This window comes from Ctenocephalides felis, unplaced genomic scaffold (genome assembly GCF_003426905.1).
Source record: "Ctenocephalides felis isolate EL2017-DRISC unplaced genomic scaffold, ASM342690v1 CF-g0.4_SCAFFOLD_01886, whole genome shotgun sequence".
Lineage (NCBI taxonomy): Eukaryota > Metazoa > Arthropoda > Insecta > Siphonaptera > Pulicidae > Ctenocephalides > Ctenocephalides felis.
In genome coordinates, this window is record NW_020538040.1 from 47,309,900 (window position 1) to 47,331,067 (window position 21,168).

General features: G+C 29.3%; 2 long non-coding RNA genes across 2 annotated transcripts; both read left to right on the plus strand.

Annotated features, from left to right (window-relative positions):
• The first annotated feature begins 805 nt into the window (after positions 1-805).
• Positions 806-1,910, plus strand: LOC113376819. The gene is made up of 3 exons (XR_003367058.1): positions 806-864; positions 918-1,064; positions 1,854-1,910. It is a non-coding gene; the product is annotated as an uncharacterized LOC113376819 (long non-coding RNA).
• A 2,691-nt stretch (positions 1,911-4,601) lies between these two features.
• On the plus strand, positions 4,602-13,681 carry LOC113376820. The gene is made up of 4 exons (XR_003367059.1): positions 4,602-4,691; positions 5,124-5,244; positions 10,668-10,788; positions 12,990-13,681. It is a non-coding gene; the product is annotated as an uncharacterized LOC113376820 (long non-coding RNA).
• Positions 13,682-21,168: the final 7,487 nt, after the last annotated feature.

Consider the following 21,168-nt stretch of genomic DNA (forward strand, 5'->3'; position numbering starts at 1 on the left):
AAGATATATAAACGTTTTCATTTTTGATTTTTTTTGCGATTACTATAACTTACCCCACGGAAAGGTAAATTCTTATTTTTCAATATTACAAATTCTTTTTTTTAATAAATGCTAAATATTATAATTGGAAACTTTTGTTATCTTTGTAGGATCTTAGATTATTTCAATCACATATATGTTGATTATAATTTTTTTTGTAATTTGTAATAATTGTTTATATTAAAATTCTCTAATCATACATTTATTATAACAAAAATACCAATATTGTTTCGGATCAACCGATTTGAATGAATAAAAAAATATTCGATTTCTATTGATAAGGTGACGTGGTGATTAGTTTTTGGAAAATGCAGATTTAGCCGTTTCAAAGATACGGGGCAAAAAGCACTGAATATGGTAATTCAGTTTTCGAGATACAGGGAGCGTCCAATTTGAATGATTCAAAAAACATTTTTTTTGTATTGACAAAATAAAAAAACTGATTAAATTTGTGGGAAGCCAGGTCGGAGATCTAATAAAAAGTTAAAAAAAACATTATTTGGCGGTGAAAAATGATTATTAGATATATGCACATCAAATTATCAGATATTTTATGAAGATTGTATTAATAATACCATCCATAATACCGATACCATGCATCACTAGTTTATGAACACCAAAGAACACTTTATGAAGTTCTGTTGTCTAGTTTTCTAAACACAGATTGAGATGCGCTCATTTAGTTTTATGTACTAGCATTGGTAACACTGAAATTATGAATTGGGGCTTTGTTCACTGCGCGTGAGCATGGTTATTCGCATCGCATGTTATTCGTTATGGCCTGTCAAAATTGATGTTTATCTTCTAAGCATTGCTCCTGTCAAAGTAATTATGATTGCGTTAGTGGTTATTTATTATTCAAATTTGTTTCTTTCAAGGTAATGCTATTGTATTTAATATTCATGCCTAATTTTCAATCTACTCGAAGTCTGAACAAAAAGATTTAGAGTCCGGAGATAGGAAAGAAGAACAATATGAATACTTCGAAAAACCAAGTGAATATGGGAGTTCATACAAAACTTCAGGTAATTTGTTATTTTACTACTATTCAACAAGTATTAAACAAAAATGGAATAAAAAACAGAAAAAATATATTTAATTGGAACAAATGTATAATGTGAGTTAATACGAAACTTCAAGTAATTTGTTATATTACTACTATTAGCTACTTGAAAAAAAAATTCAATACAAAACAATTTTAAGCATATTGTGATTAAAACCTTTTGAAAGCGATATTTACAAAAATTTAATGATTTTCGAATTTAAATATATTTTTGTGAAAAGGCGATTTAAAAATATATGTATTGCTATAAAATATAGAGTCAAAGTTAAAAAATATTATTATAGTGTATTTTCTTGAATTTTACATAATATAACACAATATTATTAAAGAATGAAAAACTGGTGTTGATATATATATATATATATATATATATATATATGTATATGTATATGTATATATATATATATATATATATATATATATATATATAATATTGGAATAAATAAAACAAAATGGAAAGAAATATTTATTTTGATTATACGTTTTAAAATCAGACTAGAAGAAGAAATAAAACTAACATAACTAAAGTTTTTTGAATCATTCAGATGCTTAGTTCTCTTAAAAACTGCCATTTTTTGCTCCGTATCTTCGAAATGGCTGGACCTGCCTTTGTCAAATTCTAATCACTACTTCTCCCGATCATTACATATGTTTTTTAAATCATTCAAATCGGATACTCTGTTCTCTCAAAAACTCGACTTCTATTTTCTGCTTTTGCCAGAAACTAATCAGCACACCTCCCTATCAATAGGAATCGCATGTTTTTTGACCCATTCAAATTGGTTGATCCGAGCGCCCGAAAACATGGACAAAAAATTGCTGACACACAAAACACACTTACACACATTTTCTTTCTGAGGTATGCTAAAATGTTCAGAATAGTTCTAGTTTATTTTCTAATTATAGTTTATTTATTGACTAAAATGTAAATGTTATAAATATTTAATTGTTGTTTATTTATTTATTCAGTTTGTGTGACTTTTTTCAATAGAAATATGTGTTTTCTTACATTGTCATTCAAGTCAACACATGATAGTGACCTTACAAAACATGCATTACTTGTGAAGCGCCCCAGATTTAGTATGGAATTTAAAATATATCTAATTTTAAATAAATGTGTTAATGTTATTTAAATATGTTCTTGTGGAATAGGTTCTACATATAGTAAAATATGTAGGTAGAATATGTAGAAAGGTACCTATGTAGAATACATAGGTTCTACATATAGTAAAATTAGAGGGTTTAATCAATAACTTAACTAAACCAAACGAAATTTCAAAGATTAAATTTTGGTAAAATAATGACCGTTTTAACAATAAAACTAATATTTTTGATAAGTTTGCTTGAGAAAGATATAAGTAACAATAGATCTAATTAGTAAATTTGGTCTGCAAACCTTGAGAAAATATTAGTCTTGTGTATTAGCATTTGGCTGCATATTTTTTGAGATAGTTTACAAGTTTTTATTGTTTTTATTTTAAAGAAGTTTATAATTTATTCGAACAATTCAAATCATTATTGAAAAATTATATCTTAGGGTTATATTATTAACTTATATGGTCTTTTCTATCTGTTTCTTAGCTAATGATAATGCCAATGAATACAATAATTTATGATCATAAAGACAGAAATTATATTCTACAATATAAGTATTGATAATTAATATTCATATATATATTTAAAATATATTATTTAAAATCCATGTGTTTCGGCTAGCATCTCAGCCATCATATAAGTCCTCTACTTCTAATGGACATTTCTATCTTAAACTCCGAAGAGTAAACACATAGTTTTGACAACTTGTTAAGTTATCATGTTTATTTGTGTGTTTTACTATTTGTGATGTTAAAAAATTTATATTTTATCAATGTGCACATACTCATACCTTGGATTAATAATGGTTTTATATGCTATATTAGGATACAAAATTTTAATTTGATTACCACTGAATGACGGCTAGCCCAAACGTACGGATTTTAAATAAATAAACTTTTAAAAAAACTCATACTATTTTTATTGATATTATGCCCGAATTTTAAACTCAAATTAAACATATATATCAACATCAAATTCAAGACTATTCAAAATATATATATATATATATATATATATATATATATATATATATATATTATAATTCAGATTTTGATATTGTTTATTAATTTCACACATTTATTCATTAGGTTGGTGATTTTCCAATTGCAATTTCTCAAATAAACTGTGAAAATTAAATCTACAAGATATATGTTCTCCAAAAGGAAATGTAATTCATTTAGAGAGTAAGTGATACAAAAGAAAATGAATTAAGACCAAGTAAACCTAAGTACTTAACTAGGTACAAATAGCATTACAAATATGCGAGGCATGGGCAAGTTGCATGAACTTTCTGATAAGTGTAAAGGATTTTTTAAAGAAATTAGATGATCATCAATGGATTCAAAGCATTATAACTACAATAAAACTTTATTAAATAATAATGGTAATTTTAATGGTGTTGTGTCTTGAGGTATTCATCTGTATTAAATTCATTATCTTCAAATTCACACTCTGTGCTGTGATAAACTACTTGCAATTTTTTTCTGACAAGTCCTTGAAACATCACTTTCTCACCAAGATTTTCAAACTCAACATCACTTCCGGATAAGTTTTCTACAAATTCTTTGGTGCCTTTCATTTTTACCGTTTTAAAATTATTTAGAATTATTTCCTATAATTATAACTGCATCGTAGGAACAACAAACAAACAGTACCAACATACGAACTAGTGTTGCATGGCATCATGCCTTAAACGCAAATTGTTTAGAACTCCCCGTACCAAAAATTAAAATTTTTAAAAAAGATTTGATTTTTTTTAGAACTCTGAAAAAAAACAATTTTTGATTTTTTTAAAATTTCGGGAAAAAAAATTTGATTCTTTTTCATATTTAGAAATATTTTGGAAGTTTTGAACTTTTTTTCAAAGCTTGCGACTGCTTTGTAACTATGTAGAAACGAAATATCGAAATGCGTGGGCGATGCGGCGCTGGTTAACAAATAATCATTGGTACGGAACCCATAGAAAAGTAAACAAAATTTGTTCCTATTATTAAAATATCTAGAAAGTATGTGATAATTTGATGTTCATATGAGTAATGATCATTATTGTTTGCCTTTCCAAAAATTTTATAAGTTCTTCATTTTGTCAATACAATTAAAATGTTTTTTGAATCATTCAAATTGTACGCTCGGTTTTCTTAAAAATTAAAATTGGCTGAACCTGCTTTTGCCAAAAACTAATCAGCATGTTTTCTTATCAGTAGTAATCGAATGTTTTTTAAAAATAATCTTCATAAAAAAATGTTTTCTATTAAGTGCACACAAAATATAAATTCAATTTTATAATATTTTTGTCATAATTCAAATTGTATTTTTTAATGCAAAAAACTTACTAAATCAACATTGTTTTAATATCAACAATAATATTATTATTATTATGCTGTTTTGTCTGGATTCATTGTCTCAATGGTGATATAAACGGTTTGTGATAAATTTAGACACACAATTGTTGCTCAGAATGCTTTCAGATGATTTGGACAACCCAAAGATAAATGTAAGCATTTAATAACTTGGGGATTGATATTATTATATAAGTATTATATAAGTTTTTTTTTAGCAGAATTTCATCGATTAAATTGATGCTTTAATTTTTGTAGACATTAGAAAGATTTAAAGGTCTTATTCATTGACAAGTAGTTTAAAATTGATTAAATAGATCATAGATCAAAATGATTACATTGCTAAACTTGTTTTCAAAATCTGTATTTGGTTATTATGGAACCAATAATATTAATATTTCAAAATATTCTATTCTTGATAGATATATGAAGTTTTGAAATTAGTCAGTTATGTTATATGGGTTAGTGCCATAGATAGCACAAGTGAATAATCTGTGATATTTAGTATTAAAATAGCAATACTATATTTAGTACGTTGATAGTATATCTTTATTCAAGTAAAATAATTAATTCACATACATTTTCAGAAAGCTTCTACTGTTGTCACAGAGTAGCTGTTGTTCAGGATACATATTATGAGCAAACGGCATGGAAAAGGAATAAATTTTTCACATGAATTAACTTAACAAGATTTAGTTAATGTTTCTGGTATGTAAGCTTAGTTTAACCATTTAATGCACACATTTTTTTTTTTTTTTAAATTACTTGCATAAAAAATATTCCGATATGGTTTAGTTTATAATAACAAATGAAGGAATCGTGTCACAGACTGAAAAATCGCGTTGATGTATAATTATATTTGAAGTACTGAAGTTATTGAATTCCTTTTACATTATATATATATATATATATATATATATATATATATATATATATAGTAAAATATAAAATAAAATTTTATAATTTTTTTTTGTGTGATACACTTTAAAACAAGGTGTGGTACATAATCCCACTGCCCGACCTACATTTGGTCATATGCAATGCGATGAGTTTAAAAATTCTCATGATCGAACTGGGTTTGTTCGTGTTCGAATTATCTAGTTTTGCGCGAACGAACTAAGCTCGGCCGTATGCATTAAGTGGTTGAGTATCGTTATTAATTTCCTTTTTTAAGTTCATTTTTAATTTACTTTGAATATTATGAATTTATGTAAAGACTTTCTATTCAATTAGTAAATATCTATTAATCAATTTATATAAAGTGCTATTATTTTTTTTATTATTAAAAAGTTCATGAAATTTCTATAATATTTTTTATTATAAAGTGTAACGCAACTACATCTTTAACTAGTGATGTGGTATGGCATAGTGTCTTAAGGCAAATTGCTGGACTTGTAACAATACCGTAACAAAATATTTGAGGAATATTAAATGTTTTTAAATAGATTATTATAAATACTTTAATCTTGTCTAAAATTTATAAGAATTATATAAACTGAATTGCAAAATTAAAACTATTTATTTTTAAATTATATAAGAGAGCTTTACAACTTTAGCCAGAATTATAATTAAAATCCAAATCTTCTTCAGGCCATGGTTCAAGGATATTTTCTAAAATTTTTTCCGAAAATTCCCGGGCTCAGTTTGAAAACTTTTGAAAAAAAAAACATATTTAAAAATATTCTTAGGTTTTTTTCTGATGTTTTTTTTTAAATTTTGAGCTTTTTCTTCGAAAATTTTGAAATTTTTTTTAAGTGTCGGTTTTTTTCCTAACTTTTTGTTTTTGAAAATTTTTTTTTTTTTTTTGAAAATTTTCTGGCACAAGGTTTTCTCTGAATTTTTTCTTTGTTGAGAATTTTGAAAAAAGATTTTTTTCGAAAAATTTTGAAATTTTTTTTGAGTTTTTTTTTTAAATTTTTACCCCGAATTTTTTTCAGGCTTAGTTTGAAAACTGTTGGAATGAAAAATTTTAATTCTGATTTTTTTAGGAAATTTTCTCTGACAAGGTTTTTCCTCATTTCCTATTTTTTTTTTTTTTTTTGAAACTCTTCAATTTTTATTTGAAATCTTTTTCGGGCAATAGTCAAACTTAAAAAAAAAATTAAATAAATAGGGTATAAACACTATACATTGCTTGCAACGTACTCTGTCGCTTGAGTCGTAGCCGAGTGGTAAGATGATAGAGTTCTAATTTTTGCGTCTCTTGTCGGAGGTTTGATTCCCGCTCATATTATTATTTTTTTTAAATTTCATATTTATAATTGGATGAGTAAATAATATTAAAATTAATTGAATTTTTTAATAAAATTTATATATATCGCTAAATATCCAATAATAAAGTACCATGCAACGTCTGTATATAATTGATGTGATGCTTATAACATTATATTTTTCATTAAATTTATATATATATATATATATATATATATATATATCAATACACTTCAATAATGAAAATAATAAATGTTTTTACTGCTGCATAATTTCTACATCTATATTTTTCTACATCTTACTTTTAAATATTTATGTTTATCTTTGTTGGAACACCTACATTCTTAAAAATTTTAATGGCTGCCGCATAATGAGCGAGTTCACAAACGTCATCACTACTGTCCAAATTTTTTTTGCAAATTTTTTAATTTCGATTTTTCTTAATTTTCTCGTACTATGATCTAAGGATTTTTTCTATTTTTTTTTTTTTTGAAAATTTTGAAAATTTTTTTGGACTATGGTCCAAGGCTTTTTGGAAAAAAAAAGTTCTCGAAAATTTTTGGGCTTTGTTTGAAAACTTAAAAAAAAATTATTTTGAATATTTTTTTAGATCTTTTCCTAATATTTGTTTTATATTTCTAATTTTTGTTTTAAATTACTGTTAAAAATTTTTCCAAGTTTTTTTCCTATTTTTCAGACCATAAGTCCAAGGTTTTCTGCAAATGCAAAAAGAAACGACAGACAGACGGACGCACGCGGATGGGGCGGCACTGCGATTTGGATCAAGTTTAACATCAGACACGAGCAAATGCCAAACCTGACAGCGGGCGGTTCTGAAATAACAGCTATCAATGTATATAAGAGAGGTCAAAAATACTGATTTACATCCCGGCGAGCGGACTAGAACATACGGACTTACAAAGACTACTGGACTCGGACAGATTTGTACTTATGTCAGGAGACCTTAACGCACAACATACATCTTGGAACTGTAACTTTAACAATGCAAACGGAAACAGACTTTACGAATACCTGACCGAAGACAACACCGCAGACGCACAATTACACTATCCTGACACGCCGACCAGATACGCCACCGTAGTCACACCATCACAGTACGATCCATTTTGCCATTGACAAAAAATCTACACGTAACATCCAAACCCATAACAAAAACACTTTTTAACTCCGACCATAATCCAGTTTTCATGATTATTTCAGACACACTAGACGTCGGCCAGACTCCCAAACGCAAATTTTTAGATTGCTCCAGAGCCAACTGCCATTTTTCAGAGACATCATAACAGACAATACACGCCATACAATGCCAATCGATACCAACACTGACATTGAGGAGGCTGTAACACACCTTACACTGACAATCACAGACGCTGTACAACAGACTATACCGACACTAGACCCAAGAACAACACCAGCCAACGACTTGCCAGAACATATTTTATTGAAAATAAAACTTAAAAATCATACGAAGAAACTGTGGCAACGTACCGGTGATAGACTACTCAAGGAACATGTGAACAGACTGATAAAAATTATTTCCAATGAAATACGTGACCACCGAAACAACACTTGGACCAAAAGACTCGAGAACATAAATACTGACCCACACAAATTTGGCAAACAGCAAAAAGACTGGCGCGGAAACCAACATCCATACCTCCACTCAAATTAACTGACAATAATTACGCAACGACACCAGCAGACAAGGAAATGTTGGCAAAAAACTTTGAAAACATACATAAACAAAATGCCAATATGTAAAACGCAGACCTGAAACAAGACGTACAGGAGACAATTCAAGACTTCACTGACCTCCACAGGGACAAAGACTTACGAATAGACCCTGCCACAATTTCCGAAATAAAGACAATAGTTAAAAAATTACCGAACAGGAAAGCACCAGGACCGGACGGACTACAAAACATAATACTTAAACAACTACCGACGAACGCCTACATTTTACTTACCCGCATAATAAATAGACTAATGACAAAAGGCTATTTTCCTGCTTCTTGGAAAACCTCCACCATATTTCCAATAGTGGGGCCAAGGAAACAGCCAGACATACTACAAAACTACAGACCGATCAGCCTCCTCAACATAATGAGTAACGTAGCCGAAAAGGTAATACTCAAAAGACTGAACAAACACATACAACACAACAAAATCATACCTGACACACAATAAGGTTTCAAAGAACTACACCCACTGACAAAACTCATAGAAAATACAGTTCTCAATTGTAACAGACGAAACAATACCGAATTGGTGTTACTCGACTTTGAGAAGGCGTGTGACACCATCTGGATGGACGGACTTATTTATAAACTCATCCAACTCAACTTTCCACCGTACATAACAAGAACTTTACACTCATACCTCTCAGACCGCAACTTTACTGTACAAGTAGACAACAAGTAGACAACTGTGCTGTGATAAACTACTTGCAATTTTTTTCTGACAAGTCCTTGAAACATCACTTTCTCACCAAGATTTTCAAACTCAACATCACTTCCGGATAAGTTTTCTACAAATTCTTTGGTGCCTTTCATTTTTACCGTTTTAAAATTATTTAGAATTATTTCCTATAATTATAACTGCATCGTAGGAACAACAAACAAACAGTACCAACATACGAACTAGTGTTGCATGGCATCATGCCTTAAACGCAAATTGTTTAGAACTCCCCGTACCAAAAATTAAAATTTTTAAAAAAGATTTGATTTTTTTTAGAACTCTGAAAAAAAACAATTTTTGATTTTTTTAAAATTTCGGGAAAAAAAATTTGATTCTTTTTCATATTTAGAAATATTTTGGAAGTTTTGAACTTTTTTTCAAAGCTTGCGACTGCTTTGTAACTATGTAGAAACGAAATATCGAAATGCGTGGGCGATGCGGCGCTGGTTAACAAATAATCATTGGTACGGAACCCATAGAAAAGTAAACAAAATTTGTTCCTATTATTAAAATATCTAGAAAGTATGTGATAATTTGATGTTCATATGAGTAATGATCATTATTGTTTGCCTTTCCAAAAATTTTATAAGTTCTTCATTTTGTCAATACAATTAAAATGTTTTTTGAATCATTCAAATTGTACGCTCGGTTTTCTTAAAAATTAAAATTGGCTGAACCTGCTTTTGCCAAAAACTAATCAGCATGTTTTCTTATCAGTAGTAATCGAATGTTTTTTAAAAATAATCTTCATAAAAAAATGTTTTCTATTAAGTGCACACAAAATATAAATTCAATTTTATAATATTTTTGTCATAATTCAAATTGTATTTTTTAATGCAAAAAACTTACTAAATCAACATTGTTTTAATATCAACAATAATATTATTATTATTATGCTGTTTTGTCTGGATTCATTGTCTCAATGGTGATATAAACGGTTTGTGATAAATTTAGACACACAATTGTTGCTCAGAATGCTTTCAGATGATTTGGACAACCCAAAGATAAATGTAAGCATTTAATAACTTGGGGATTGATATTATTATATAAGTATTATATAAGTTTTTTTTTAGCAGAATTTCATCGATTAAATTGATGCTTTAATTTTTGTAGACATTAGAAAGATTTAAAGGTCTTATTCATTGACAAGTAGTTTAAAATTGATTAAATAGATCATAGATCAAAATGATTACATTGCTAAACTTGTTTTCAAAATCTGTATTTGGTTATTATGGAACCAATAATATTAATATTTCAAAATATTCTATTCTTGATAGATATATGAAGTTTTGAAATTAGTCAGTTATGTTATATGGGTTAGTGCCATAGATAGCACAAGTGAATAATCTGTGATATTTAGTATTAAAATAGCAATACTATATTTAGTACGTTGATAGTATATCTTTATTCAAGTAAAATAATTAATTCACATACATTTTCAGAAAGCTTCTACTGTTGTCACAGAGTAGCTGTTGTTCAGGATACATATTATGAGCAAACGGCATGGAAAAGGAATAAATTTTTCACATGAATTAACTTAACAAGATTTAGTTAATGTTTCTGGTATGTAAGCTTAGTTTAACCATTTAATGCACACATTTTTTTTTTTTTTTAAATTACTTGCATAAAAAATATTCCGATATGGTTTAGTTTATAATAACAAATGAAGGAATCGTGTCACAGACTGAAAAATCGCGTTGATGTATAATTATATTTGAAGTACTGAAGTTATTGAATTCCTTTTACATTAATATATATATATATATATATATATATATATATATATATATAGTAAAATATAAAATAAAATTTTATAATTTTTTTTTGTGTGATACACTTTAAAACAAGGTGTGGTACATAATCCCACTGCCCGACCTACATTTGGTCATATGCAATGCGATGAGTTTAAAAATTCTCATGATCGAACTGGGTTTGTTCGTGTTCGAATTATCTAGTTTTGCGCGAACGAACTAAGCTCGGCCGTATGCATTAAGTGGTTGAGTATCGTTATTAATTTCCTTTTTTAAGTTCATTTTTAATTTACTTTGAATATTATGAATTTATGTAAAGACTTTCTATTCAATTAGTAAATATCTATTAATCAATTTATATAAAGTGCTATTATTTTTTTTATTATTAAAAAGTTCATGAAATTTCTATAATATTTTTTATTATAAAGTGTAACGCAACTACATCTTTAACTAGTGATGTGGTATGGCATAGTGTCTTAAGGCAAATTGCTGGACTTGTAACAATACCGTAACAAAATATTTGAGGAATATTAAATGTTTTTAAATAGATTATTATAAATACTTTAATCTTGTCTAAAATTTATAAGAATTATATAAACTGAATTGCAAAATTAAAACTATTTATTTTTAAATTATATAAGAGAGCTTTACAACTTTAGCCAGAATTATAATTAAAATCCAAATCTTCTTCAGGCCATGGTTCAAGGATATTTTCTAAAATTTTTTCCGAAAATTCCCGGGCTCAGTTTGAAAACTTTTGAAAAAAAAAAACATATTTAAAAAATATTCTTAGGTTTTTTTCTGATGTTTTTTTTTAAATTTTGAGCTTTTTCTTCGAAAATTTTGAAATTTTTTTTAAGTGTCGGTTTTTTTCCTAACTTTTTGTTTGTGAAAATTTTTTTTTTTTTTTTGAAAATTTTCTGGCACAAGGTTTTCTCTGAATTTTTTCTTTGTTGAGAATTTTGAAAAAAGATTTTTTTCGAAAAATTTTGAAATTTTTTTTGAGTTTTTTTTTTAAATTTTTACCCCGAATTTTTTTCAGGCTTAGTTTGAAAACTGTTGGAATGAAAAATTTTAATTCTGATTTTTTTAGGAAATTTTCTCTGACAAGGTTTTTCCTCATTTCCTATTTTTTTTTTTTTTTTTGAAACTCTTCAATTTTTATTTGAAATCTTTTTCGGGCAATAGTCAAACTTAAAAAAAAAATTAAATAAATAGGGTATAAACACTATACATTGCTTGCAACGTACTCTGTCGCTTGAGTCGTAGCCGAGTGGTAAGATGATAGAGTTCTAATTTTTGCGTCTCTTGTCGGAGGTTTGATTCCCGCTCATATTATTATTTTTTTTAAATTTCATATTTATAATTGGATGAGTAAATAATATTAAAATTAATTGAATTTTTTAATAAAATTTATATATATCGCTAAATATCCAATAATAAAGTACCATGCAACGTCTGTATATAATTGATGTGATGCTTATAACATTATATTTTTCATTAAATTTATATATATATATATATATATATATATATATATCAATACACTTCAATAATGAAAATAATAAATGTTTTTACTGCTGCATAATTTCTACATCTATATTTTTCTACATCTTACTTTTAAATATTTATGTTTATCTTTGTTGGAACACCTACATTCTTAAAAATTTTAATGGCTGCCGCATAATGAGCGAGTTCACAAACGTCATCACTACTGTCCAAATTTTTTTTGCAAATTTTTTAATTTCGATTTTTCTTAATTTTCTCGTACTATGATCTAAGGATTTTTTCTATTTTTTTTTTTTTTGAAAATTTTGAAAATTTTTTTGGACTATGGTCCAAGGCTTTTTGGAAAAAAAAAGTTCTCGAAAATTTTTGGGCTTTGTTTGAAAACTTAAAAAAAAATTATTTTGAATATTTTTTTAGATCTTTTCCTAATATTTGTTTTATATTTCTAATTTTTGTTTTAAATTACTGTTAAAAATTTTTCCAAGTTTTTTTCCTATTTTTCAGACCATAAGTCCAAGGTTTTCTGCAAATGCAAAAAGAAACGACAGACAGACGGACGCACGCGGATGGGGCGGCACTGCGATTTGGATCAAGTTTAACATCAGACACGAGCAAATGCCAAACCTGACAGCGGGCGGTTCTGAAATAACAGCTATCAATGTATATAAGAGAGGTCAAAAATACTGATTTACATCCCGGCGAGCGGACTAGAACATACGGACTTACAAAGACTACTGGACTCGGACAGATTTGTACTTATGTCAGGAGACCTTAACGCACAACATACATCTTGGAACTGTAACTTTAACAATGCAAACGGAAACAGACTTTACGAATACCTGACCGAAGACAACACCGCAGACGCACAATTACACTATCCTGACACGCCGACCAGATACGCCACCGTAGTCACACCATCACAGTACGATCCATTTTGCCATTGACAAAAAATCTACACGTAACATCCAAACCCATAACAAAAACACTTTTTAACTCCGACCATAATCCAGTTTTCATGATTATTTCAGACACACTAGACGTCGGCCAGACTCCCAAACGCAAATTTTTAGATTGCTCCAGAGCCAACTGCCATTTTTCAGAGACATCATAACAGACAATACACGCCATACAATGCCAATCGATACCAACACTGACATTGAGGAGGCTGTAACACACCTTACACTGACAATCACAGACGCTGTACAACAGACTATACCGACACTAGACCCAAGAACAACACCAGCCAACGACTTGCCAGAACATATTTTATTGAAAATAAAACTTAAAAATCATACGAAGAAACTGTGGCAACGTACCGGTGATAGACTACTCAAGGAACATGTGAACAGACTGATAAAAATTATTTCCAATGAAATACGTGACCACCGAAACAACACTTGGACCAAAAGACTCGAGAACATAAATACTGACCCACACAAAATTTGGCAAACAGCAAAAAGACTGGCGCGGAAACCAACATCCATACCTCCACTCAAATTAACTGACAATAATTACGCAACGACACCAGCAGACAAGGAAATGTTGGCAAAAAACTTTGAAAACATACATAAACAAAATGCCAATATGTAAAACGCAGACCTGAAACAAGACGTACAGGAGACAATTCAAGACTTCACTGACCTCCACAGGGACAAAGACTTACGAATAGACCCTGCCACAATTTCCGAAATAAAGACAATAGTTAAAAAATTACCGAACAGGAAAGCACCAGGACCGGACGGACTACAAAACATAATACTTAAACAACTACCGACGAACGCCTACATTTTACTTACCCGCATAATAAATAGACTAATGACAAAAGGCTATTTTCCTGCTTCTTGGAAAACCTCCACCATATTTCCAATAGTGGGGCCAAGGAAACAGCCAGACATACTACAAAACTACAGACCGATCAGCCTCCTCAACATAATGAGTAACGTAGCCGAAAAGGTAATACTCAAAAGACTGAACAAACACATACAACACAACAAAATCATACCTGACACACAATAAGGTTTCAAAGAACTACACCCACTGACAAAACTCATAGAAAATACAGTTCTCAATTGTAACAGACGAAACAATACCGAATTGGTGTTACTCGACTTTGAGAAGGCGTGTGACACCATCTGGATGGACGGACTTATTTATAAACTCATCCAACTCAACTTTCCACCGTACATAACAAGAACTTTACACTCATACCTCTCAGACCGCAACTTTACTGTACAAGTAGACAACAAGTAGACAACTGTGCTGTGATAAACTACTTGCAATTTTTTTCTGACAAGTCCTTGAAACATCACTTTCTCACCAAGATTTTCAAACTCAACATCACTTCCGGATAAGTTTTCTACAAATTCTTTGGTGCCTTTCATTTTTACCGTTTTAAAATTATTTAGAATTATTTCCTATAATTATAACTGCATCGTAGGAACAACAAACAAACAGTACCAACATACGAACTAGTGTTGCATGGCATCATGCCTTAAACGCAAATTGTTTAGAACTCCCCGTACCAAAAATTAAAATTTTTAAAAAAGATTTGATTTTTTTTAGAACTCTGAAAAAAAACAATTTTTGATTTTTTTAAAATTTCGGGAAAAAAAATTTGATTCTTTTTCATATTTAGAAATATTTTGGAAGTTTTGAACTTTTTTTCAAAGCTTGCGACTGCTTTGTAACTATGTAGAAACGAAATATCGAAATGCGTGGGCGATGCGGCGCTGGTTAACAAATAATCATTGGTACGGAACCCATAGAAAAGTAAACAAAATTTGTTCCTATTATTAAAATATCTAGAAAGTATGTGATAATTTGATGTTCATATGAGTAATGATCATTATTGTTTGCCTTTCCAAAAATTTTATAAGTTCTTCATTTTGTCAATACAATTAAAATGTTTTTTGAATCATTCAAATTGTACGCTCGGTTTTCTTAAAAATTAAAATTGGCTGAACCTGCTTTTGCCAAAAACTAATCAGCATGTTTTCTTATCAGTAGTAATCGAATGTTTTTTAAAAATAATCTTCATAAAAAAATGTTTTCTATTAAGTGCACACAAAATATAAATTCAATTTTATAATATTTTTGTCATAATTCAAATTGTATTTTTTAATGCAAAAAACTTACTAAATCAACATTGTTTTAATATCAACAATAATATTATTATTATTATGCTGTTTTGTCTGGATTCATTGTCTCAATGGTGATATAAACGGTTTGTGATAAATTTAGACACACAATTGTTGCTCAGAATGCTTTCAGATGATTTGGACAACCCAAAGATAAATGTAAGCATTTAATAACTTGGGGATTGATATTATTATATAAGTATTATATAAGTTTTTTTTTAGCAGAATTTCATCGATTAAATTGATGCTTTAATTTTTGTAGACATTAGAAAGATTTAAAGGTCTTATTCATTGACAAGTAGTTTAAAATTGATTAAATAGATCATAGATCAAAATGATTACATTGCTAAACTTGTTTTCAAAATCTGTATTTGGTTATTATGGAACCAATAATATTAATATTTCAAAATATTCTATTCTTGATAGATATATGAAGTTTTGAAATTAGTCAGTTATGTTATATGGGTTAGTGCCATAGATAGCACAAGTGAATAATCTGTGATATTTAGTATTAAAATAGCAATACTATATTTAGTACGTTGATAGTATATCTTTATTCAAGTAAAATAATTAATTCACATACATTTTCAGAAAGCTTCTACTGTTGTCACAGAGTAGCTGTTGTTCAGGATACATATTATGAGCAAACGGCATGGAAAAGGAATAAATTTTTCACATGAATTAACTTAACAAGATTTAGTTAATGTTTCTGGTATGTAAGCTTAGTTTAACCATTTAATGCACACATTTTTTTTTTTTTTTAAATTACTTGCATAAAAAATATTCCGATATGGTTTAGTTTATAATAACAAATGAAGGAATCGTGTCACAGACTGAAAAATCGCGTTGATGTATAATTATATTTGAAGTACTGAAGTTATTGAATTCCTTTTACATTAATATATATATATATATATATATATATATATATATATATATAGTAAAATATAAAATAAAATTTTATAATTTTTTTTTGTGTGATACACTTTAAAACAAGGTGTGGTACATAATCCCACTGCCCGACCTACATTTGGTCATATGCAATGCGATGAGTTTAAAAATTCTCATGATCGAACTGGGTTTGTTCGTGTTCGAATTATCTAGTTAATACTTAAACATAATACTTAAACAACTACCGACGAACGCCTACATTTTACTTACCCGCATAATAAATAGACTAATGACAAAAGGCTATTTTCCTGCTTCTTGGAAAACCTCCACCATATTTCCAATAGTGGGGCCAAGGAAACAGCCAGACATACTACAAAACTACAGACCGATCAGCCTCCTCAACATAATGAGTAACGTAGCCGAAAAGGTAATACTCAAAAGACTGAACAAACACATACAACACAACAAAATCATACCTGACACACAATAAGGTTTCAAAGAACTACACCCACTGACAAAACTCATAGAAAATACAGTTCTCAATTGTAACAGACGAAACAATACCGAATTGGTGTTACTCGACTTTGAGAAGGCGTGTGACACCATCTGGATGGACGGACTTATTTATAAACTCATCCAACTCAACTTTCCACCGTACATAACAAGAACTTTACACTCATACCTCTCAGACCGCAACTTTACTGTACAAGTAGACAACGGATTTTCGACGGTTAAACAAGTGACGGCGGGAGTACCGCAGGGCTCGATCCTGGGACCGTCACTCTTTAACGTCTACATTCACGATATACCCACTGACGCCGACACAACGCTACTGACGTTTTGCTGACGACAATGCCATATACAAATCATTACGATCATCGACGGTACTGACTACAAAGATACAGGGATACAGGCACACATAGACAAGCTAACTGAATATACTGACAAATGGCGAATTAAGATCAATCCGCAAAAGACGGAGGCAATTCTATTTACAAAGAGCCGAAATGCCACGACTAGACTGACTGACTTGGACAAAATTAAAGTATTTAACTGTGAAGTTGAGTGGTCCAAGGACGTCAAATATCTTGGTGTATTAATATGTTTTGTGAAGCTGAGTCTATAAGCTTCACAAAACATATTAATACGAAAATTGGACAGGCTTGCGGGATGTTAAATCTACTGAGACCTCTCTCGAACCACAACAGCCTTAGCGGGCAGTATTGCCTGTACAATTAATAATTAAATTACTTTTATTTTCAAAACCGAGAAATCGAGTAACCTTTGTAATGTTGATGTTTTCCCAAGGAATCGCAGGGTTTGCAATGCTAAAGATGATGCCAAGGAAGTGTGTCTTAAGCCACAAGATACTTGTTTGAGTATTTTTAATGCACAAGGTGAGGCAAAATAATTTTTGATAATAATTTATTTTTTCAATAAATGTTCAAAATTATGAATCGATATATTCATAACTTAAAAAGTCTAAAACTTTTTTGTTTAGTTTTAAACACTCTTTTAATACTCTTTTAATTTAATATTTATATTTATTTTAATATTTTATATTTAACTTATTGCTAGAAGACTTCCTGAATCTTGTTTCATTAATGTATTAATGAACGTTAACAAATGTTTTTAATGATTATCACAACAAAAAAATAATAATTTTGGCATATATATATATATATATATATATATATATATATATATTAGGGTGGTCCTTAAAATGGTCATTTTCGAATTTCCTTGCTCCCAGGGGCTCAAATGGTTCCAAATAGATAAAAAACAATTCTCTGAAAGTTTTAACTCTTAATATTAACATTTAGATAGAGCGCAATTCAATCAAACTTCGTATGAAAATAGCATGGAAAAAATTTTGGAAATTAAAAAAAAAATGTTTTAGGTATAACTTAGCGACAAATGAATATGTTTTATTCATTCATTTGTTCGCTAAATTACATTTAAAAAACATTTTTTAAATTTTTGAAAATTTTTCCATGCTATTTCCATACAAAACTTTGATTGAATTGCGCTCTATCTAAACGTTAATATTAAGAGCTAAAATTTTCAGAGAATTGTTTTTTATCTATTTGGAACCATTTGAGCCCCTGGGAGCAAGGAAATTCGAAAATGACCATTTTAAGGACCACCCTAATATATATATATATATATATATATATATATATATATATATATATATATATATATATATATTGGCTTATAGAATAAAAAAGCGACTCTGCTGACGAGCTGAAATAGAAAATAGTAAATATAAATGGAATTCTACTGACGAGTAAACTGAAATAATAAATTGAAAAGTGATTCTTCTGACAATGGAACTTGATTAAAATTTCTGGTACATAAATAATAAAATTCTGGAATCACTTTCGTTTTGTTTCAAATGTGCCTCAAATCCTCTATAGCTTTTCAGCCCAGTTTCTTAACGCACGCGGCTTTTATTAGTACCCTGCTAGAGTTTTGAAAATTATTATTAATTCTTTTGTTTTTCTGAAGTATTCGTTCGTGATCGGTCGTTATCGAGTAGCACCGTACAATAGTCCTGCGGTTTGATGTACGCGTTGGCCGACAAACGACGTTAGTTTTGAATGAGAACAGTAAAACCCTCTATCGCAGAAGCGGAACATTAATATGATAAAAAGGTCATTTGTTCTATGTTTGCCTCCCATGGTGCAATCAAGCAAGTCGGCAAGTTCATTCGTTGCACGTGTATGGTAGCACATGTCTTGTTTTCGTTTTACTTTGTAAGGAATACATACTTCAAATATATCAAGTTTCAACTTGAAAGTATTTAATTCGACCAGCAGAAAAGACAAAGGCACATCATGTTTACACAATACCTATGTTCATGCACGGAGGCATCATGTGCATCTGTCTTAAAGTCTGTGTGGAGACGAGTGTTAAGAACTGGCAAGACGTTCACATTTCACCTGGTACGATGCTGGTACATCTCCGAACAAACATCTGTAACCTCCTGATTGGAGAGCTGTATGCATACATATATATACATTTTACTAATTATTGTGTGTATAGTTACTAAAGCTGTATACCATCTTCTGTAATCGTGTATGTAATATATAAAAATAAATGCTTTTTAAAATTCAATTTTCTTTTTTTAACTTTGAATTCAAACGCTCTATATAATATTGGTGCATTTCTACAGCATTTTATATTTGAACCCATGGTCGGCGCTAGCGCCATCTATATTGGGAGGCGAGAACTAACCCATTCAAGATCGGAAAAAAACGTCGCAACGAAATATGGCCTGAGAGAGCTGTCAAAAATAATTAATATCTTAAGGTAGGTACGAGTCGCGAGTGCGTCTCTGACGACAGAATAGAGAACTTCTGCAGGAAGGATATGCAGGAATATTAGTTGCCAACGTCATAAAATTCTATTTTTCTTTAACTTATTGTGCAATAACGATTTAAAATTTTAGTTAGGTAATTGCGAATTGAAATTTAATGCTTAAAACTTTTTAACGTTTACGTGATTAACACAATATCTTCAAACAATTTCAGTTTTTATATCAGTGGTCGAAAATTTTTGTTGCTTGATCTCTAATACTGCAATTCCTTCTTTGCACAAGCTGCTATGGTGATATAGAAATGAAAATGAAATAATCTATTGAAATATGTACAATTTTCAAAAAATATTTATTTTTAATCAGAAATATTGTATATTATAAAAATATGATTAATATTAATCATAACACAGCATTAACTGTAAACATTCAATATTACTTAACCGTACGTCAGCCCAAAGTTTTTAATTACTTAGAACTTGTATTAGTTTAACTATAGTCTGGCCCATAGGTGGGGAACCTGCGGCTTCGAGGCCGCATGCGGCCTCCGGGAGGTTTTTGTGCGGCCCCTTGCCGTCTAGTACAAAATATCAGAGTTACTTTCAAACAACTATTGTACAAAAATTCCACCAAAAACAGTCATATTGTAACATGACATCAGATTACTAGCCTGAAAAACAGACTCTTAAGCAGATACGAAATAGAGATGTAATATATTATATTAATATTATTTAATATGAGCAATATTTTCGATTTCGCAAGCCATCACCTATTATATGATACAAGAAGTATTATAAAAAAAATTAACAGTGCAAAAGAATCGTTAGCACCCGGGTTGAAGATTTTTATGCGTATCCGTAGTAAAATGATAAAAATTTATACTTCTCGCAACCAAAAGCAAATTTGTAGCTTTGGCGGAGATCGGAGCAACCAGAATTTACCTAGATATATTGGCAATTTTATGAGACCATAGTTATAAAATGACACAAAACTATACTTTTTTTCATAAAACACAAAAATATATTTTTAAAAATTGGCGTCTAGTGGCAAGTTACTGAAACTTTCCGTACTGAAAATTACATTTTATAAAAAGTTTTAAATTTTTTTGAAAAATGATGAAAATTGAATTTAAGAAACCTTTTTTTCATATTTCGATTTTTTTTGTAATTTATTAACTTTTATGTATTAAATTTATTAAAATTAAATTTTATTTGAATGATCCGATTCCTATTGATAGCGAGACGTGCTGATTAGTTATTGGCCAAAGCAGGTCCCAAAAATAATTATTCAGTTTTTGAAGAATGGAACGTCCAATATCATTAAAAGAAATTTACAT